General features: G+C 48.0%; 1 long non-coding RNA gene across 1 annotated transcript; it reads right to left on the reverse strand.

Annotated features, from left to right (window-relative positions):
- Positions 1–15,615: 15,615 nt before the first annotated feature.
- Positions 15,616–16,095, reverse strand: LOC142764806 (uncharacterized). Its single transcript, XR_012883895.1, has 3 exons — positions 15,948–16,095; positions 15,776–15,880; positions 15,616–15,720 (listed from the first exon to the last, which is right to left on the reverse strand). It is a non-coding gene; the product is annotated as an uncharacterized LOC142764806 (long non-coding RNA).
- Between the last annotated feature and the right edge of the window lie 6,802 nt (positions 16,096–22,897).

Here is a 22,897-nt window from a genome sequence, read left to right on the forward strand (position 1 = left end):
TTAAGTGACCGCTTGTCACAGAGAGATTCATGTAGATTGTCTTGTTGGCGGTAGCACAATTCTGTCAGATGTTTTAGATTATTTGCAAATGCAGGCGTGACTAGCACAGTAAACTGCAATCTATTCAGTGAATTCAAAGCCTTATAATTTGTCTTGTGATACTTTGGCAAACTCATGTTCTAATCCCGGAGTATATGCCTAGTTGTAATCACGTTAGCACCAATTAGCATGTTTTTAGCACTCATTTCTTGGTGTACGCAACGAAAATAACAAGCGCCTCACTGCCCTGCATTACCATTCTCACAGGAACTCTTCCGTTCGGAGGGGTGTCTGCTGAGATAAATTATAACTTTCTACAGCTGGATAACTTCACCCATTGGGAAACCTTCAACCTTGTACCTTGAAAGATTTGTGGCACGAAATTGAGGAGTAATTACCACCGCATCGCTAAAGAGCGGGTACACGGCGGGCGCAGAAGGCAACAAGCGGTGGCGTAGTAGGCTGGTCCTTGCCGTGACGTCACATCACCGCGACCTCAGCGACGCCAGTGTTCGTTATTCGCAACATTCAGCTATGGTGGCGCCGCCACACGTTCGTGGCGACAACGTGCAAGCCGTGCTTCAAAGTCATTGTGTCCCACAACTTCTTGCGCTGCTGTAACTGAAGTATGATAGATTCTGTTGGTGCAAGGCTGTGGAACCTTTCAGCTTCAATAACAGACCAATAATACAATAGCAATAGTGCGTGTTGGGACTACAATGCTCAAGCCGCACCATTAGACACCCTAGCACCATGAGACGCACAAGCGTGCTTGGGTTTCTTTTCGGCTGGTGACAGCAAAAGCAATGGACAATCAAACTGCACACCAGGAAACTTTTCACAGTAGCAATGGGGTCGTCAGAATGCATTTGAAATCGCTGTATTTCGGGAATGCCACCAAACTGCTTGGACTTTATTTACCCACTCCACGATATGATAAAACGCTGTATAGTGAGGACCTTGCATTCAGCCCCATCGAAATTTTACCGCCATGGCCGGCAAAGGAGCCCGTGCCGCCGTACTCAGCAGCATAGCACTTTGCGTGCTGTGCTACAACGGTGGGTATTTCCGAGACACAAAATACAGAAGAGTGCTCTTTTTTTTTTACAGCGAAAGCTGTTATGAGATCACTTTACGGGTCGCGCACTTGTTGTCCGCCGCCGCCACCACCGCCACCGCTGCCACCGCCACCACGGCTGGTGTCCGTAACCACATCGCAGGAAAAATAGAAAAAAAAGAACCTTGCACTAATGACACAGTGGGGCTTGAACCAAGGTCCGCTGAGTGCCAGCCTAATATTTTACCACTGGTTTATGCCAGTGCTCTTAACTTGTCAAACTTGCTTTAGGTAGGCATGACCTAGCACCAATGGCACAGTGGGGCTTGAACACGGGTCAGCTGCGTGCCAGCCCAGTATTCTACCACTGAGCTACACTGGTGTTTTTTCTTTAATGAATGAACTTATCACTAGTAAATTACACAGAACATACTTCATCAGAAGTCAGGTAAACAGACACACGCGTCAAGAACGGGAAGCCACTCCGGAACGGGGTCAAAAGTCTCGACAACTCTGCGCACTTGAGCAGCTCCTTCTCGGAAGACAGATGTCGTCGACCGTGGTGGCTCGGCGTGTATATCGATCATGCGACTTTTCCATAATCAATAAAGTCCCAACAACATAAACAAGCCGTAAGGAGTATTATCAGTCAGACTCTTTTTGAACGGAAAGAACCTAATACCATGAGCTGTGATTGGAAGTTCTTTTCTTAACGTTCTTTTTAGAATGTCCCAAAAATAAAAAGCGTCACGACAATGAATAAAACAATGCTCTATAGTCTCAGGTTGGTTGCAGAGTCTACAATTCACTGTCCAGAGTACGTATATTGATTTTCCATCCAGCCACGTTTTCGCTGACAGCGTGGAAGTGTGCGGTTTAACGAAAAAATGTTTTCGCTCAAGGATATATCCCCATTCTACGTACACAAAATAATACATCGTGACCAGACAAAAGCGAATACGGCTTTCGATAAACGGGTTCGGGGAAAAGGTTATTCACAAGTTCAGCAGTTAAATTTGTCCTGTCAATAGTATACAAATACACTAAGGTAAACCTGGCTTTCAAAAAACTGACAGTATCAAAAATTTTATTTAGAAATCCCCGCAACAGCAATTCCTTAGCAACGCTTGTTGTGACATGAATAAAAGGAAGATGGCAACATAGACGGTTACGAATAACCGCTAATAGAAGTGGGTGGCACACAACCTTGAGGTAAAAAAAATCGCAACACCAACTGTCGCACGAACAAATGCACAAGGCCAAGACCACCCTTTTCAAGTGGAAGAAAAAGATTGTCTGTTCTCATGGGTTCCCAGGAAGAGCTCCAAATAAAGCAGGCAAATATCCTACGAAAGGCTTAAATGTGTACCCGAGAGCAATGCAACACCTGCTGAATATAAATAAGCTTTGATACAAGGAATATATTGCACGCTTTCACTCTGGCAAAAATGGAAAGCTTCCGTCCGTGCCATGTTGCCACCTTTCGGCGGATCGTAGTTATCGCAGTGGTCCAGTGTGGGCCGCTGTTACGATAGTTATTAAGAGGCACACCAAGGTATTTCATAGGAGTCGCATTCCAATCAATATTTGCGAAGACCGAAGGAGTTTTGGGCCCACATGCTTAGCCAGAATCCACAATTTTATCAAAATTTATGCTGGCGCCAGCGACTTCACAGAAACGTAAAGTAGTGTTGACTGCTTCTTGAACGCTGGGTTTATCAGCGCAAAAGAAGGCAATGTAATCTGCATAAGCTAGAACTTTAACTTCCTCAGAACCACATCGGTAGTCTCTTATGCTAGACTTTAGAAGCACACTTAAACATAATGGTTCCAGATAAATTGCAAAAAGCAAAGGTGACAGCGGACATCCCTGATGTACAGATGAATTTAACTCTATTATATTGGAAAGTGTGCGATTTACAATGAGCCTAGTTGTGCACTTCTTATAACAGAGTGAGATACCATTGTATAGTACATCACCCAACTGCAGGTGTCTTAGGAGCCGGAACAAAAAAAGCATGCTGTACCTTATCAAATGCTTTTGCAAGGTCTATTCGAAGGAGGGCTACTTGGTCCATGCTACCGTCAGTACACTCAAGAACTGAACGTGCAATTTTGTTACGTAAAAATGACACGAGGTGTGTCTATTTAAAATCTATATTCAAAATGATGCGTATGGCGTCGACTAAGATGGAAGCAGCACGCGCAACCGACAGACCACTTCCTCGTTGTCGTCTTTTCACTGCTGATACGTCAGCTACGTAGCAATACCCCCCCCCCCCCCCCCGGCGGTAAAAGCGCCGTCTCGGTGCACATTAACTACGGTCTTCAGTAGGCAGGTGGTAAGGTTTTAGCCTGCTGACGTGCACAACATCACTGGGTGTGGTTGCAGGCAGGCTTGTGGTCTCAGATGCAGGAATGATCTCATAGGTGACGTCGGTTACCTGGCGGATGATACGGTAAGGACCCATGTAGTGAGACAATAACTTCTCTGATAAGCCAACTCGACGAACTGGGCACCACAGGAGAACAAGAGAACCGGGTGAGAAGTGAACGTCAGCATGCCGGCTGTCGTAGATGGCTTTCTGGGTGGCTTGCGAAGCCGAAAGTCTAGAGCGGGCGATCTGACGTGCGTGGTCGGCACGAGCAATAGCGTCGCGTGCATATTCGGTTGACGGCGTTGTAGTGGTTGGAAGTAAGGTGTCGAGTGGTAACGTCGGATCACGGCCATAAAGCAAATAAAAGGGTGAATAACCAGTGGTGTCGTGGCGCGAAGAATTGTACGCGAAGATCACGTGAGGTAGCGCCAGGTCCCAGTCATGGTGGTCGGAGGACACATACATCGCGAGCATGTCCGTTAGGGTCCGATTTAGCCGTTCGGTAAGGCCATTTCTTTGGGGATGGTAGGAAGTGGTCAGCTTGTGGTGCGTCGAGGAAGAGCGCAGAAGATCGTCGATCACACGGGACAAAAATGCGCGGCCACGATCTGTGAGTAATTGGCGAGGAGCGCCATGCTGTAGGATGACGTCGTGGAGAAAAAAGTCCGCAATGTCCGTAGCGGTGCTGGTGGGGAGCGCTCGAGTGATGGAATACCTAGTCGCGTAGTCTATAGCAACAGCGACCCACTTGTTGCCCGATTTCGACTCGGGAAAATGACCGAGAAGATCTATACCAACACGGAAGAAAGGTTCGGTTGGGATGGAGATCGGTTGAAGAAGTCCAGCCGGGGGCGCAGTAGGTCGCTTCCTACGTTGGCATTTATCGCAGGAGGACACGTAACGGCGAACGGACCGGGCGAGACCGCGCCAAAAGAAGCGGCGACGCACGCGGTCGTACGTCCGAGATACACCCAGATGACCAGCAGTTGGTTCATCGTGAAGCTCGTGCAGCACGGTTGAATGCAAATTTTTCGGCACGACAAGAAGGAGCTCAGGGCCATCTGGCTGGAGGCTACGACGGTACAGCGTGCCATTCAGGAGGACGTACATGCGAAGTGACGTGTCGTTCGGAGCAGATTCGAGACGGTCAATAAGTTGTCGCAGAGAAGCATCATGACGTTGTTCATCACCAATCTGAAGAAACTGGGACATTGACATGACGCTGAGGCTAGGCTCGATGCCTGGTTCGTCGGGCTGATCAACAGGGTAGCGGGATAAGCAATCGGCGTCCAGATGAAGACGTCCAGACTTATAAGCAACCGAGTAGGAATACTCCTGTAGGCGTAATGCCCAACGACCAAGTCGTCCAGTGGGGTCCTTCAGAGAAGAAAGCCAACACAGCGCGTGGTGATCTCGGATGACACGGAAAGGGCGGCCATACAAGTAAGGACGGAATTTAGAAACCGCCCAAACAAGAGCGAGACATTCCCGTTCTGTTATAGAATAATTGCGTTCAGACTTAGAAAGCAGACGGCTCGCGTACGCGATTACACGGTCGTTGCCCCACTGAATTTGCGCCAAAACTGCACCAATTCCGTGACCACTCGCGTCTGTTCGCACTTCTGTGGGAGCATCGGGGTCGAAATGTGCAAGAATAGGAGGTGTCGTTAGAGCGGTGATTAGCTGAGAGAAGGCGTCAGCTTGAGGAGGGCCCCAAGAAAATGGGACGTCTTGTTTGAGAAGGTCGGTGAGTGGCCGTGCGAGTGCCGCAAAGTTTTTCACGAACCGGCGAAAGTAGGAGAAGAGGCCCACAAAACTGCGAACATCATGGACAGAGCGTGGGACTGGGAAGTTTGTTACAGCGCGTACTTTCGCCGGGTCTGGCCGTACTCCGGCAGCGTCAACAAGGTGACCCAATACGGTAATCTGACGAAGACCGAAGTGGCACTTGGAGGAATTGAGCTGCAGGCCGGCCCGTCGAAATATGGATAGAATGGTCGAAAGGCGTTCAAGGTGGGTTGCAAAGGTAGGTGAGAAAATGATCACGTCGTCCAGGTAACACAAACATGTCGACCATTTAAATCCTTGTAGGAGCGTGTCCATCATTCTCTCGAAGGTCGCTGGAGCGTTGCAGAGCCCGAACGGCATGACCTTGAATTGGTAAAGGCCGTCAGGGGTAACGAAGGCGGTCTTTTCTCAGTCTATGTCATCTACAGCAATTTGCCAGTAGCCAGATCGGAGGTCGAGAGATGAAAAGAAGGTGGCGCCATGGAGGCAATCAAGGGCATCGTCAATGCGTGGTAGAGGGTACACGTCTTTTTTGGTAATTTTGTTGAGGTGGCGATAATCAACGCAGAAACGCCATGAGCCGTCTTTCTTTTTTACTAATACCACGGGAGATGCCCAAGGGCTCGTTGATGGTTCGATTACGTTTTTCGTAAGCATTTTGGCCACTTCTTGCTGAATCACTTCTCGCTCAGATGCTGACACGCGGTACGGCCGACGGTGAATGGGCGCAGAGTCACCAGTGTTGATTCGGTGAGTGACAATTTTAGTCTAGCCCAAGGGACGATCGTCGGTGTCGAAAATGTCACTGTACGAGGCCAAAACTTGGCAGAGAGCGTCGGTCTGGTGAGGCGACAGCTCCGATCCAATCATGTTTCGAAACATACCATCGTCTGAGCAGGGTGACCGTGAGACTGCGCTTCGATCAGGAGCAGATACAGCGACAACACTGACATCGTCCTCTGTTATGGCAGTTAGCTGGGCTAGAGACATCTGGCAGGGCAACACTTGAGGGGTGAAACCAAAGTTAAGGAGCGGAAGTAACACACACTTATCCGCTATGGTCGCGATGGTATAGGGCACAGTAACACTGCGCGTCAGCCGAACGTCAGTAATTGGCGTAACGATATAACCACCGTCAGGAACGGGAGGGGTCGATGACAAAGACACGTACGTGACGGCTCGAGGTGGCAGGCGAACGAAAGTGGTTGGGCTCAAGCGGCTGGTGGGCTTTGCAGAGTAGTCGGCAAAGATTGGTAGATCAAGGCTGAGGGTACCAGACGAACAATCAATTAAGGCCGAGTGTGCCGAAAGAAAATCAAGGCCAAGTATGAGGTCATGAGGGCAGCAGGCTAGCACGGCAAAAAGGACCACGACGTGACGACTGGCAATGCTGACACGCGCAGTGCACATTCCGATTACTGGTACAGTACCGCCATCGGCAACACGTATTGCCTGCGTCGTAGATGGCGTCATAATCTTTTGTAAGCGCCAGCGTAGAGAAGCGCTCATAATAGACAGGTGCGCACCTGTGTCAATGAGGGCGGTCACAGGAACATGGTCGACTTGTACTTCAAGCAGGCTATGGTGCGTGGGAAGCGTCAGTAGAGAATTTTCGGTCGTCATTGGTATTGCAGCTTCACCTCTATAAGCTGCAATATGTAGTTTTCCTGCTGCGGTCGTCCAGAGAATCTCGGCGAGGAAAAGCGCCGAGGTGGCGGAGAGCGGGATTGGCGACGTAGCGGCGACGGGGAGCGAGAGCTGCGGCGACCGGACGAAGGGGCGTCAGGGTAGCGGCGACCGGGCAAAGGGGCGTCAGTGGAAGGCTCGTAAGATGACGACGAATAGAAATTGAAGGGTGTGGCGTCTGAACGTCGAGGGCTCGTCGGATGCATGAGCGCCGAGGTAGAGAAAGTCTGACGTGGTTGGTTTGACCAACGGCGGCGGCAATAGCGAGAAACGTGCGCAGGCTGGTGGCAGGAAAAACAAATAGGTCGGTCGTCGGGTGTTCGCCATTCCGAAGGGTTACGGAAGGGCATTATTGGAGGTGAACGGCGAGCATGTCCTCGGGAGTAGGACGGGACTTCAGGGCGAGTCAGGGGACATGCTGAGGGAAGTCCGAGGTTCGCAAACTCCTGCCTCACCACAGCTTGTATTAACGCCACTGACGGCTGTTGTTGGTCAGAGGCGAGCGTTGCGAAAACGGGTGGCTGAAGAGGAGCCGGACAGGCGGCTTCGATTTTCCGACGAACAATACGTGTGACGTTGTCATACGTGGGGGACTGGCGGGCGGCTTCACACGATGAGGTCGCGGCCGTGTTGGGCAGCCGGGGGAATCACTGAGTAATACGGCGGCTCTTGGCTTCTTCGAACCGCCGGCACTCTTTAATGATGGCGTCGACGGTGGCAACGTTGTTGTAAACTAGTAGATTAAATGCGTCGTCTGCTATGCCTTTCAGAACATGGGCCACTTTCTCCGACTCACTCATGTGCTCGTCAATCTGGCGGCATAGGGCGATGACGTCGTGAATGTACGCAACGTACGACTCCGTCGACGTCTGTGCACGGGCCGCCAGTTGATTCCGCGCTGCGATCTGCCGCCCAATGGTGTCGCCAAAAAGGTCGCGGATCTTTTCCTTAAAGGAGTCCCAGCTCGTAATCTCCGCTTCGTGCGTCTCGAACCACACGCGTGGTGGGCCATCGAGGTAAAAAAGCACATTGGCAAGCATAAGAGTCGGGTCCCACCTATAGCTTGCGCTGACCCGTTCGTACCGGTTGATCCATTTGTCGACGTCAACGCCATCCTGACCGGAAAAGACACCGGGATCACGAGCAGGAGGTAGAACGACGTATGTAGAAGTCACGGTAGGGGCAGGTGGCGAAGACGATGGTTGTTCAACCTGTCACATGGTTGGACCTATGATGATGCGGCCGTTGCGGAGCTTCGTGATGAAGACGGGGAAGTACCCAGCACCTCCACCACAAAGATGTTACGTAAAAATGACACGAGGTGTGTCTATTTAAAATCTATATTCAAAATGATGCGTATGGCGTCGACTAAGATGGAAGCAGCACGCGCAACCGACAGACCACTTCCTCGTTGTCGTCTTTTCACCGCTGATACGTCAGCTGCGTAGCATTATGAATGTTTGTCTGTATAAAGCGACCCCGAATTCCACATGTTTGGTCATCACCTACACATTTAGTAATCACTGTCTGTAGCCGATTTGTCAACAATTTAGCAAATATTTTGTTGTCACCGTTACATAACGATATAGGCCTGTATTCTTTAACTCTCTTTAATGCGTCAGGATCAGTACTTTTTTGGGATTCATGTTGTATGGCTTTGATAGAAAGAAGGAGGAAGTTCACCACGGTCATAAGCCACTTTAAAAAGTTGCTCAAGGAAAGGTATCAGAAGTTCCTGAAAAGCTATGTAAGTTCGCCACTATGGCCATCTGGGCCAGGAGTTTTGTTTTTCTGCAACGTTGTTATTGCAAATCTAATTTCCTCTCTGGTTATTGGCCCATCCACAGTGAGTCTATCATCATCTTGTAACTGAGGCACAAAGGCAATGAAGTGGTGGTTAGATTCTTCCTGAAGATTTTCCCGAAGCTCAGCCGCGGTGAACATTTGTAATAATCTGGTGCTTATAACGTGTTGTCAAACTTGCCTTAGACAGGCTTGATGCCGGGAAAGCAATCGCGTTAATACAGCTGATAAAACGTTTTACAACGGCGAAAGTACAACCAGTCGTCGCCCAAGGATAACAGCTTAACGAGTGGGCCGTTCAATGCTCCAAACCATCACAAAAGCTTGTTCTTGTTCCTCTAGTAACTGTGGCGCATACCCACTTGAGCCATAATTCGTCGTCAGCTACTGCATGGACAACTGGCACAAAATTTCTTGCAAGTGTTTTGTGGAAACCGTGCTTCTCAAAAGAATGACGAAAAATAGCGTAGCGAATGCCGGCCTATTGCCCAAAAGTTTATTAATGTCCTAGTGGGTATCAAGCAAGTGTGCTTTGAGTAGTTACCCAATGAGTGTTCTAAAAAGGCTCTGAAAGGCCGCTATTCTAGCTTTAGATGTGACTGTGCTGTGCCTAACGCGCAGGCCTGGCGTTTTTCTGGTTTACAGTAACACGGTTAGTACAGCTATGCCTTTGCGAGCTAAAAACACTTGACAAAAGCTCGCCGCAACTAACACATGCGAGAAGCAGCTGAGCAGACGCCACCGCCAACCGTGATCGAGCGCAAAAAGCCTGTGTAGGGCACTCGAATCTTAGCAACATGGTTGATATTTGTAGTCTTATGCCTGCGTCGACATACGGACGCAGTTTTCTCGACAACATTCATATGAAGAGCGAAGGTGGAAGCAAGGTGAGCCGGTCAGGAAAGATGGCCGGCAGTGTCCCATGTTTACCTGCAAAAAGCCCTGTAACATCGTGGTTCCCGATCTCGCTTGAATATTTTAAGCTGACGCTGTTCTGAATAAGTGGCACACTGGAGCACCAGTTTATTGGATTAGGAAATAATTTGACTAATGACACAATAGCAGCCAATCTTTTTTATGCCAGCGATAGCGCCGCTACTTGTAAATGCCTCGGCTTCCCCGGTCAAAATGATCGGAGTGGAAAACAAACAATCGGCAGCACAAGCGGCTCTATGTTGCATGTCCTCGTACTGTTTACCGTTGTGCATATATACGGCCACGCGATCGCCGAACCGAGCGGACGATAAACACACTTCCCAGTTTCACTCACGCTGGATGTCCGATCCGGTAACCCAGTACGACGGGACATCGCCGAAATGGCTGTTGCACCAGCGCGTCGGACATTATACCGCTTATCCCACACTTTATACACTCAAGCATTAGTTGTTTCCTTCAAAAGAGTTTCAATACCGAAGAAAATTATCCTAGCCGGAAACAGCGACAACCACGCAATGACAACAACGGCGACAAAGACTCCACGCAGCCAGGGGATCACCGCAACGACAGCCATTTTGGTTTTCTTGTGGCGCCCCCTACAGTCACTGAATGTTGCGAATTGAGTCCGCAATTTTATTGGGGCCACGTTTACGCACTAGTGATTACTTCTATTTTGCCTATGTAGTCTTAAAAAGTGCAAGGCCTCTCCATCACTGCAGTCCAGCTGGCCCAGTCATGCAGTCTTCATGGGTCGTCCAGGTCTGTGCTGAATCCGTTGGGTGGGATAGTCTTGGGAATTCGAGGTTGACGGGGTGTTTCGGGCCAAGTGAGTGGGGGCACCAAGCTTATACCGGAGAAATCAAGACATGTCCAATTTGACGAATCCAGATATCTCTACTTAATGATTACAGTGCTTCATAGAATGCCACAACGAAGGCTACAACATATTTCTTCCGTAAAACTCGGATTATAACAGCACGTAAACAATATCATTATTGGTTCCATTTTAAATTTCTGTATGAGCTGAGAAATAATTTACATAGCTGAGATGCCCTAGCACATTTTGAAACAAACGAACATTCGTGTAGAACAATATACAAAGTACATTGCATGTCAAACCCTGTTTTAATAGTGACATGTTTGTAGACGAATATTTTTACTCTTTCTGGTGTTGTGTTTTTGCATTTCTGTATGTTTTTAGATTATTGTGATTTGTGCTTATTCAGAACTACTAATGCGTTTTCGATTGTTAATGTCTGTTTTTGTTTGTTGTTGGCCACACGCCGTACATTATATTGGGCTGCAGACTAGTCAGACGAGATATAGGTAGCTTTTTTGTCATTGTCTTCTATCACCATTTTTATGGTGGAAATAAGATTCCATTTGATGGGATATGACAGCCCGCTTTTCGATGCGACGCTGCGAAAACTAAAAGCTGATGAAGGGTTGCTGACCGCCATCTGTTCATCGCAGAGGAAAAGAGCAGTGTAGCTAATATTCTGACGATAGAAAAAAGCGTGGCTGATCACTCTTTCTAGAAATCGGTATAACACGAAAGTGAAACGTGTCTTCACAGAGGTAAGTGAGCGTCTATTGTGCATTGCTTCGTGAAAAGGGCGTAGGATAAGAAGCTACAGCAACAAATTTCAATATCACGCAAAGAACGGCAAGCAGTTCAAACACTAGACATGCCCGAAATTAGTATACATAGGGGGAGCGTGGTCTGACAACTGTAAAGCTTGACACCTATAGCGCCCTGTTCAAATAGGAAGAAAGACTCATGGAACAAACGCACGTATATACACAGGATAAGCGCAAATAAATGTTACAATCCTTACTTCTTCGTGTGTGATCATCGGGCTCCTTTCGTAAACGCGACCGCAGCAGTGAATGAAGTTTAACTGCAAAGCAAACTTGCACTGCAAAAATAGGAGGTACAAAGCACCCAAATTCCGAGACCAGTGCTCGCGCTAGTGAGCGACCGCTCCAGAGAACATCTATGCGTATTTTGACCATGTGGGGGGGGGGGGGGGGCGCATAGCATTGAGCGAGGTGGCGAGATGCGACAACCTTCAGAGCGCGCGCGCTCCTCGTGCCATCTCACTCCTGATGACGAAAACGCGCTTAAAATGCTGTGCTCTGAGGACCACCAATGGTACAGGGTGTATTTAAATGGCTCACTGTCAGCACGCAGCACAACGGTCGTTTTGTGGTGTAGTGCGCTTTGCGTCGCGCGCCGAGGAACAAGACGGCGTTTGTTTGACGCTCCGGTTATGGATCTTGTTTTCTTTTACCAATACCAGGCAGGCCTGAAAACAAGCCTTAGACGTCTCTCACAGACGAACACCAAACGACAGGACCAGTGTCGAAGGAATTCCTCCTCACCTAGAAAGAAGAGTTCCCCCGACAAAACAGATAGTATTTCTTTGTACAGTTGCTCCAAAATCGGGAAGAGAGCACGGCGACGACGACCTGCTGCAACAGCCTCGCAACGGTTACGCCAAAGACAGTAGGCACCAGAAACAATGAGAAGGCAGGCAAAGCGGCCTCGAGAACAACGTCCAGAAGAAACAGAGCGGTTTACTCCGAGGCCACGATATGCTTCATACACAGCCCTCCAGAAAACACGAGCAACGACGCATTGTCTTAAAACATGCTGATTTGTTTCCCGTAGGGAGCAGTTCAGACATGTTGATGACTGTACCATTCTCCACCTTTCGAGGTGGTCAAGGGTAGGAAGAACGCCCCACCCCAGCCACCGCATGAAGTCCCAGAGGTGGCCAGGTAAAATGATGCCGTCAGCGTCCTCCAAGATACACGACTAGAGCGCGTGCGGCGTGCCGGAGGAACTAACGAGAGCAACAAAGCGGCTGTTGCGTTAACGATAGGATTGTCTAACACATCTACTTCAGGGTAAGTTGACTAGATATGACGAAAAAACGCGACAGCTGTTGCATAAAACTAAGGAAGTACTACTGATTGTGGGCCCCGATTAAGGTGCACATTAGGCTTTAAATACCGAAGGTGAGTGCCTAGAATATAATATGCCAGAGTTCTGGCGGGGAATTCCTCTCCTTGCACGAGGCGCAACAGGAAGCGCAGGGCCAGTAGCCGGCAGCGTATTGATACCAAAGGAAAAGCTAAACCTCCCTGGGAACGCTGCTGTCCTAACGCCGCACGAGAAACCAACTCAGTGCCACCGGACCGAAAGAAGGAAGCAAAGGCAGACTGCAATGACCTCACGATGCGTAAAGGCGGCTGTTCCACGTGAGAAAGGTACCAAATGCGACCACAGAACACAGTCTGCGCAAGGTACCTCCGCTCAAGAAGTGGGAAGTCGAAATCCCGGGCGTTCTCAATCTTTTGTTTTACTTCATCGAGGACGTCTGACCAAACGGAGTTACAAACGCCGTAGTGGTTGTATAGAATTCCTAAAATGCGAAGAGACGCAGCCGGCTGAAGAATAGATGTGGAGCTAAGTCATAGAGAAATAAAAAAAAAAGGTTAAGAGTGGACACTTCCGTAGACCCCAGCGGCCCAATCGACCATAGCACACCTGGTGGTTGGTGAGAGCAAGTGGCGTGCGCTTCCTGTTTCGGTTTCACTGGCGCAAATTTTGAATTACTTTGCGTAACCGACGTTTGGCTATGACGAAAGTTCATGATTTCAGACCACTTTTCATCGCCCAAATGGACAGTTTTTGTAGGTCGTTTTGATTTACGATTCCCTGTTTTGTTTTGTTCAGGGGTTCGTGCGAATTGGTTGTGACGTAATTTTTATTTCGATTAAGTTATAATAAAAAGAGATGCAGGTAATGATAATTCACTACGGTTTTATTCATCGCGCTTGTGTTTTTCTTTTGGAACAAGTGATCAATGCATATATCAGTCAAAGAGACAGAGTATCCGCAATGTTTCATTCAAAGGCAAGATATAGTCTGAGAATATAAAAAAGCACAATATGACAAAGGTGGACAACAAATGCATCTCGCCTTACAAATAAATTGTAACAAATACAGAGAGAACACAGACAACGCACACATCGCTAGAGTTGGCAGAAGCCGAGAAGCTGGTGAAGTATGACACACCGGGCCAGTGGGTAAGTAAGGATCTATGTCAAAAACACAGCGCACAATGCTGATGAAGAAGGAAGAAGTGACATATACACAGCAATGAAGTCGCGAATCACGCCTGGGGTTAACCGAAATAATGCATAGAAAATAGAACGCACAGAAACCACACGACACAATATAGCAGAAAGGCAAAGGTGCAGTGTGCTGGCTGTGCTTAAGAACAGCTAGTCCAAAATGAAAAAAAGCAGACTTGATGCCTGCTTGTCCTCAGAAAGGTAGGGCTTTGCAGCTTGCTCACTACGTGAAAGACAAACTTTATGCTACAACACTGGCAGGTCTTGTGGCTCTTCTTATGCGTCGCCTTCATCAATAACTTAAGATCCCAAGCGATTTGCATCTGGGTGTTGCTGTGACGCTTGCGAGCTAAAATAGATTGTAGTCATCACTTATCCAGAATTGTGGACCTTAATTGGTGCTACGAGAGCGGTATTACAGGGCTAATAAGTAGCAGAAGGAAACCACTTTGGCTCATTATTTTTCACAAAGGCTCTACATCGTACGTTATCACTCACAAGCTATATATAAAGAAAATGGCAGCGTCCACAGCCCCATCAAACGCTACAAGTTTGGGTATTCTTTTGAAAATTTTGATGGGCGAGATGAGGAGGTTGATGAGAAGCTAAAACACGAAAAGCGTGATAACGTGAACCGTGCCCACTTCATACTGTGTTCCTTACCCGCTTGAAGACATTTCAACAAGCGGTTTTGTTATCGATATATTACTTGAGCTGGAGAGATAAAGCATACACAGTGACCAAGCGACCCACAGTAAAGTGTACAGTTCGCCCACATTTGCTACAAAAATACAGACAGGATACCCAACATTCTTTTTAAGGTCATGCAAATCACTTCGAGCGAATACACAGTGTCCCTACTCCTCATAGCGGGTAACCTAAACAATGTATGCAACGAAGGAGTGGTTAGTCCAGTTGAACTGAATATAAGCATATAAGACCATAATGAAGTCTGCTGTAACGAAGTAATAATATTACAAAGCTATTGCAGGATTCGGCTCAACTCGAATACTTTAGTGTAAACCCGCCGCTAATTGCTAACCTTTGAACTTGTCAAGCTGTATGCCTGAGATTGAAGACTGGAACCTAACCCTATCTGAGTTTCGGTTCACAAAACGCACATGCCAACATAAACGAACCCGGCAAAACATTTTCAGAAACTTTGCGCGACACCCAGCAGAGCAGACGTGAAAATTGCCAACACTTGACAGATGGTGATACAAAACATCGCACACTTTCAGGTGATGTGCAGTGGCCTCAATCATGGCAAGAAAGTGAGATTCAAGTTGTTGTACGTATGCAAAAGCTGCTTCTGATGGCACAGTGAGATTTCCAAAAAGCTTGCCGGGGACGTGGTATGCTTTGAGCATTGTGAAATACTAGTGGGTCCGCTGTGCTGCTACTTTGGCTTGTAGATGTTTAGTGGTTTGCTTGTACTTCATTGATGGAGACATTGTCGCTGGCACACAGGAACGCACTGCAATAAACAAAAAAAATGGATGTAAAAGCGAAGAACAACTAATCCCATACGAGCACTTTCCTCGCTCTTTCAGACCCAAGGTGCACAACTTTCTGTGGTGCAAAGTTTTCGATTGCACTACCTAAAAACAAACCATTCACAATGTTAACAATGTACAAAAAAATGAAAATCACTGAGAGCCCACCCTTACATTTTGTAAGTGCACACGTAGTGTCCTTTTGAGGATAGTTTCCGCACAATGTACTAAACATAAAATAGCACATTAAAAACAGCTGCAATAAAAGCATAGTCACCATTTTCTCTATGGCACTCAGGCGTGGAGCTGTTGGCGGAGACGTCTTCTGGAGGGTCTTGTGAAGCTTGTTCAGTGCCTCGGACAGTGCCGTCGGAACAATCTTGCGAGCGGCCTGCGGAAGCCTCTATATCAATCCACTCTGGTGTTGAAGTGAACATACAACTTACCGGTCACACAAGTTCCATTTGTGACAGCTGAACGACTGGTTAAGGTTTTCTCCGGCAAGACGAAGTCAGCAGAAATTCTTTCACCAGCTACAAGGGAGCTGCCACCTGCAGAGGTTTGGTCAACAGTCAATTTGGGTAAAAAAAAAAAAAGAAATCGCGACACTGAACGCACCCTGCTCATCGGGGCACCTCAATGTGTGGGAGCCGCTTTTTGAAGCCTCTACCGCAGGTCCTGAAGAAATGAAATTACGACAATGTGTCAGTAAGAGGCTTAAAATAACACAAACTGAAGCTCATCCGCACCTTGCAGTGCAGCTTCTGCAGTCGAAGAAGACGAAGAAGTGTGTTTTGAATAGGAGCTACTTCTGCTAACTCCGGCGTATTTCAGTTGTAATTTAAGTCTGTTAATCAGTTTTCGCTGCTCCCTTGGAGGGGATGGACGTAGACCACCCGGGCGCCTGCCGGCACCAGCGGCGTCAGCGGCGGCCGCCTCCAGGAAGCGGATGGGACAAGCGAGTGACAGCGACAGTGAAGATACTCATGCTTACTATCTCAGCAGTGAGGACTTTTCAGATGACGGTTTCCAACCTGTGCTGAGCCGCAAAGCGAAGAGGAGGAACATGAGGACATCCTCATCCTCAACTATTCAAACTGTAAGTGAAGCGCCAAAATCGAACACTTATACCATCCTGTTTCTGCCTGCACTTCCTACCGTCAGCATCAAACGCCTTAACAGACAGTCTGTGTCGAGGTCTCTGGAAACGCTCGTGCCAAATGAGATCACGGACATAAGAGTGAACGCCAGAAAGAATATACTGGCTGTGGACGTTTTGCACGCAAGCGCGGGTGGCGTTCTGCGCAGTGTAACTGACTTGGACGGCAACCAGGTGCGCTCTCATGTTCCCTTGGGATGTGATGTAGTAACCGGCGTGATCTACGACATAGATGAGGCTATTTCCAATAATGACTTACAATTTCTTGTCAAGTCAACAACTGATACTCCAATTGTTGATGTCACCCGGCTAGGCAAGTCTCGCTGTGTGAAGATTGCGTTTAAAAGCACATCACTCCCCTCTCATGTGAAGGTAGGATACTTCAGACATGCTGTGCGGCCTTTTATTCCAAAGCTTCTCCAGTGCCGTAAATGCATGAAACTTGGACATGTGAGCAGCGTCTGCGAGAATTCGGTGGTATGCCACCGCTGCGCCAAGCCCCATGAAGCGGATAAGTGCGTCGCAACTGTCAAGAAATGCTCTAATTGCAATGGATCCCATGAAGCCACAACGAAGGACTGCCCGCGGATTCAGAAGGAAATTGCCATCTTGAAGGAGATGGTGCGCGATCACTCATCTCATCGAGAAGCCGCAGCTAAAGTCAGAAGGCGTCGTTCACGTCGACGTCGGTCTTCAAGGAAGCCCGCTACCTTTTCGACACGTCTGCCAGATCCCTCATCAGTACCACCTCCTTTGCCTCCCAGACCACATGCCGTTGGAAAGGCTGTAAAGGACAAAGCCAGTGAGCATACCCTAACTGCGACAGAGTGGCCTGCACTTCAAAGGGAAGCAGCATCAAGCGAACCGAAGGAGTTTCATGACGGCCATTCCGCGATCCCGGTTCGAGATCTTTCCAACCAAGACAGGCAAGTGACTGCAATCGTGCAATCATTAATTGCCACGATTCGCACGCTACTGAGCAGCATACAATCTCCGTCTGCTAAGGCACTGAATCCAGTTCTTGCTAACTTCGTATAAGCACAATGGCTCAACAAAGTCTCATCTTCCGCACTGAAGTTAAAAGTGCGTCGATTTTTCAGTGGAATGCCAGAGGCATGAAGTCCCGTATCTCGGACTTTCGCCAATTTGTCCGGGCCAATCAATTCCCTATACTTGTCATATGTGAACCAAACGTATCAACGCCTTATAGATTGTCCGGTTATGAAGCTTTTTGTTCAGCCGCTTGCGAAGAACGAAGCAAAGTAATTGTTTACATTCGCACAGACTTGACTTATCTTTCGCACCCAATAAGCTCAAATGACGACAATCAGTACGTGTGTCTTCGTGTAAAGAAGAATGCAGTTTCGTTCACGCTTATTGGTGGATATATATCTCCGTCATCGCGATTTGACTGCGACAGATTAAAAGACATCCTAATGAGGACCGATAAGCCTTGGATCATCACCGGTGACTTCAACGCCCATCACATGCTTTGGGGGAGCACTAGGATGAATGCCAGGGGCCGGAACATTGTTACATTCGCTTCCGATTACGACCTTTCCATCATGAACGATGGTACCCCCACATATCTGCGGGGTCTCACGTATGGCAGTTGCCTTGACCTGACATTGGTGTCATGGTGCTTCTCTCACAAAGTTAAATGGTTTTGCGATATTGAGACTCATGGGAGTGATCACATACCCACCTACGTGACGATCGATGGTATCATCAAACATTTCTCTTCCGGTGTTGCAATTGGCACTGACGGGTCGATGTTTACATCGCGAACGCTGGAAAGCATTCTGCAAATCTCTAGACCCTCATAAACCGCTGTCATATATCTGGAGAACAGTTCGTGGTCTTCGCTCCTCTCCGCAACAACGGCACCCTTTTAAAGCTTTGGCACTCCATCATGGAAAAACAGAACTCGAGGTGGCTGAAGAATTTTGCACGAGAGTTGCCGGGAATATTATGAACGAGAGCATCGACGCCGTGATCGTTCCTGAGACGCGATTACCAGAAATGGACATTCCATTCACCATGGAAGAACTGGAAGGTGCGTTGGTCGCTTCTAAGCGCATGTCATCGCCAGGTACTGATGGTATCACTTATAGTGCGTTGGGACACCTTGGACAAAAAGCCAGAAAAGAACTTTTAACATGCTTCAACAACTCCTGGCTCAGCGGCAGTGTTCCGCGAGAATGAAAAATAAGTCGATCAATACCACTTTTGAAATCGGGAAAATCACCATTGGACTTGACAGCGTATCGCCCTATTGCCCTCGCAAGCTGCCGCGGAAAAGTGATGGAAAGAATGGTTCTATTTCGTCTCGAGTGGTACTTGGAACAATACACCAAATACCCTTCTTGCATGGCAGGCTTTCGTCGGGGCCGCTCCTCCATTGACTGTGTCCTTGACTTATCGACATTTGTGCAACAAGAAAAAAGTCACAAGCGCATATCAGTGGCACACTTTCTTGACGTGAAGGGTGCATATGATAATGTAGCTCACGGTGCCATCCTCACTTCTCTCGCAGCAATGGGCGTTGGTGGACGAATGTTTCAATGGATAAAAGATTATATAACTGGCAGGGGTTTCTTTGTGCAAACATATGAGGGTACAACTGCTGAACATTACACTTACTGCGGAGTACCTCAGGGAGGTGTTTTAAGCCCTACATTGTTCAATGTGGCCCTCATTGGTCTGGTGAAGGTTCTGCCAAAGTCGGTGTGCCTATCCATATACGCCGATGATATTTGCCTCTGGAGTGCTGCAGTTACTCGCCCTCAGGTGCGTGCACGAATACAGCGGGCAGCAACCCTCACAACAGCCTACCTTCAGAAACAAGGCCTAACTATATCAACTGTGAAGTGCGCGTTGATGGCGTTTACACGCAAATCAATGACGCCACACCCTGTTTACATCAATGGGCAGAGTGTCAAATATGCACGGACGCGTCGTTTCCTGGGCATAATAATCGACAGAAGTCTTTCGTGGAGCCCACATTGTGCATACTTGAAAAAGAGACTGCTATCTATTGTGAACATAATGAAATTCATGTGCGGGAAAGCATGGGGAACTTCTGTGACCTCCATGCTACAGTTGTACAGGGCCCTATTTCTGGGTCTATTCGCTACAGCTTGCCGGTACTGACTAACACTTGCAAATCCAATACTCATTCATTGGAGAGTTTGCAGGGTCAGGCATTGCGTATCTGCCTTAGACTGCCCCGATGCGCTTCTACTTATGCCACAATCATGCTTGCCAAAGACCATCCGGTCAGGACATATAGAGTTGTGGAGTGCCTCAGGGCGCACATTCGACATGCTAGCCGTGTCCCCGACCACCACTTGGCCCTTCTACCCTCCGGAAGACCACGTGCTACGTTTTCAGACGTCATAGCCAAGCACCTAAACAGCATTCCATCAGGTTATACGCCAGCTGCGAGAATGCCATGTCCTTTGTGGTGCCTCGACCAGCCGCAAGTACGTCTAGAAATTCCGGGAATCAAAAAGAAAAGCAATCACTCCAGAATAGCATTGAAGCAAGCAACACTGCTATTATTACATGAGTTGTACTTAGACTGAACGCAGATATACAATGATGGGTCCGTCTCGTCCAGCAGCTCATCCGGTGCCGCTGTGATTCCGGCTGCAGCAATGACAATCAAGTTTAAGTTGTTGCATATGAATACATCTACGGCATCAGAGCTTGCTGCTATAAGGGCTGCTTTACAATATCTCGTTCAAGAACGTGCAGGAAAATGGGTCATATTCTGTGATTCGAAGGCAGCGCTTCAGAGTTTGCAGTCTGCCATGCGTAGGAGGAGTCATGACCAATTGGTACAAGAAATAAGACATTGCCATCATGAAGCTCTAGCACGAGGGCATGATATTATATATCAATGGCTGCCTGGACATATCGGTATTACCGGAAATCAATTAGCCGATGATGCAGCCCGCTCAGCCCATGAAGGAACCCATGTGGTCCCGATTCCTCTATCAAGGAATGATGCAGCAAGACAACTTTACCTGCTGGCTCGAGATCTCACACGTACGTTCTGGTCGTCTACCAGCTTCCAAAGGTGTCAATTTTATGAACTGGATCCTTCACTCAAGCTAAAGCTACCATCACAGCTTTCCCGCTCCGATGCGACACTGTTATGCCGCCTTTGGTTGGATGTTGCATTTTCAAAGGTGTACTCCTTTCGCATTGGTATGGCAGACACCTCTACATGCGACTTCTGCGGAGCTGAAGAGACCATCGAACACGTCCTGTGCTGCTGCGCTAGCTACGACACAGAGCGATGCCAGCTCCGGATGGTTTTGAATAAACTTGACCCCGGACCATTTTGTGTGCAGAAGATACTAGGACCTTGGCCATCTGCCTCAGTTGCGCAGAAAGCAACTAAAGCACTGCTACTTTACCTAAAGTCAACAAACTTGAGCGACCGCCTGTAGACTGTGTGTGCTCCCCGAGTGTACTCGTGATTGTGTGTACCTTCTCATCTCTCTGCAACCTCTTTTCTCCCCTTTATCCCTTCCCCAGTGCAGGGTAGCAAACAGGATGCGCGTCTGGTTAACCTCCCTGCCTTTCCTTGCATCTTTATCTCTCTCTCTCTCTTTTCTGCAGTCATGTCACAGTCACTGTTTGAAGCGACGCTCAGAGAATGTGCATATATGTGCAGTTGGTACAAGTTACAAAGCTTGTAGCATGTGGAAACTTAAACAGCTCTTTCAAACGCATAAATTGGTCGAACGTGGAAGAAAAGAGAAGGCACCAACTAGGAAACAAGTAATTTGTGATTTTTAGAATTATCAACAGTGCCAACTTTCACCGATGAAAGGTATATGTACATGTGCACTCAGGCGGGAAGATAACGTGAAATAGCCCTTTAAAGTCTTTCAAAACAAACTGCGCAGGTCAAGAGCATCAAAAAACGACAGAAATGTAAAGCTGCTGTTAGGAAGGTAATAGGCCACAATTCACAAAATTTAAGACTTTCCAAGTGTTACTTCTATAGTGAGGTTTCTCCATCGGCTACAAAGATCTTCGCGGTTAACTGTCGCCACTGATTCAATACAAGTGGCTGCTATTGCACATATTTGAGTTTTAGTCAATCACTTACATGGTGCAGCTGGTTGCACACTGGGAACAGCCATTCTTGTAAGCCTTGTGTGCCCAGGGTCCATGAAACTTTGAGCAGTGGAATGGTCGCTACAAACCCTGTACGTTGCGTACAATAGGCTGGCCGGCTTACTCAGGAGATCATCGCGTCCAGCATACTGCATCCATGCTTCCATCCTGCATTGGCAATGAACTATCAGCTGAAAGGGAAAGTGCTTGAATAGTCATTTTTTATTGTTACCCTCACTGAGCAAGTACGAACAGTAAGCCTAAAGACATGCAAACAATACAAAAGCTTTAACACACCTGCCGTCCCGTGGTATGCGGAAGAAGCTCGTCCCAGGCTTCTTGTGGGTTCTGCGATTGTTGAAGCACCACGATACACAGCAGTAGCTGCCGTAACTTGGACAGCCGGACGGCATGGCATCAGCGCGGTCTGAAAATGTTAGTTAGTGGATGCTTCGCTGTCAAATTACGAAAAACATATGTGCACGTCATAAGTGTACCAACAAACACCTTTGAATGATTAGCTAATCGATGCTCAATACAAAGCAGTGATACATCTCTGACCCATAAAACTCTGACTTACAAAGATATACGTCAAGACCACGTACAATGATCTTCAGAAGTTTCCAGGCCGCTATCCCTTGTAATGCAATGGTATCGCGGCCTGGGAACTTTAGAACACCTTCGTACGTACGCAGTATCAGCAGTACATTGGGAAGAAAAATCGTAGTTGAAATTTGTGCGGGAAAATTATATTGGAAACGTAAAAAAGTTTGTGAGCAGCTTGCACTAGTGGCACAAGGCTAGCGAAGAAACGATGATGGCCACTTGGCTAGTCCAGATTTGCCTCCGGCACACCAAGAATTATTCGTGTTCCGAGCCTTCGGGAAACGCGTCGTGAAGCATGCGAGGCCCAGCGAACGCTTCTGAGTATTTTTCACCGAGCCACCTAGCCTACGACCTAGCTGCCCAGTTATGCTCAGCGCACAGACGCTCGCGTCCGTGGCAGACGCAGCACGCGTCGCCTCGGCTTGACGCCGTGCCGCCTTTGCTATACTGCATACGTTGCACAATGTTCCCGTCTAGCCGCCGCATAGAGCCACAAACTTTCTTTTTGGCGAACCTCCCAGTCCTTACAAGCTTCAGAAAAAGGTTACAACTGCGTGAATGAGACGCCACGTAAGAAACAAACTCGCAGACACGAAGCGCAACGTGTGTGTGTGCATCTTTCTATGTTTGTTGCATGGTGTCTTATTCGCGCAGGTGTAACCGTTTT

Source organism: Rhipicephalus microplus, chromosome 6 (assembly GCF_043290135.1).
Source record: "Rhipicephalus microplus isolate Deutch F79 chromosome 6, USDA_Rmic, whole genome shotgun sequence".
Classification (NCBI taxonomy): Eukaryota; Metazoa; Arthropoda; class Arachnida; order Ixodida; family Ixodidae; genus Rhipicephalus; species Rhipicephalus microplus.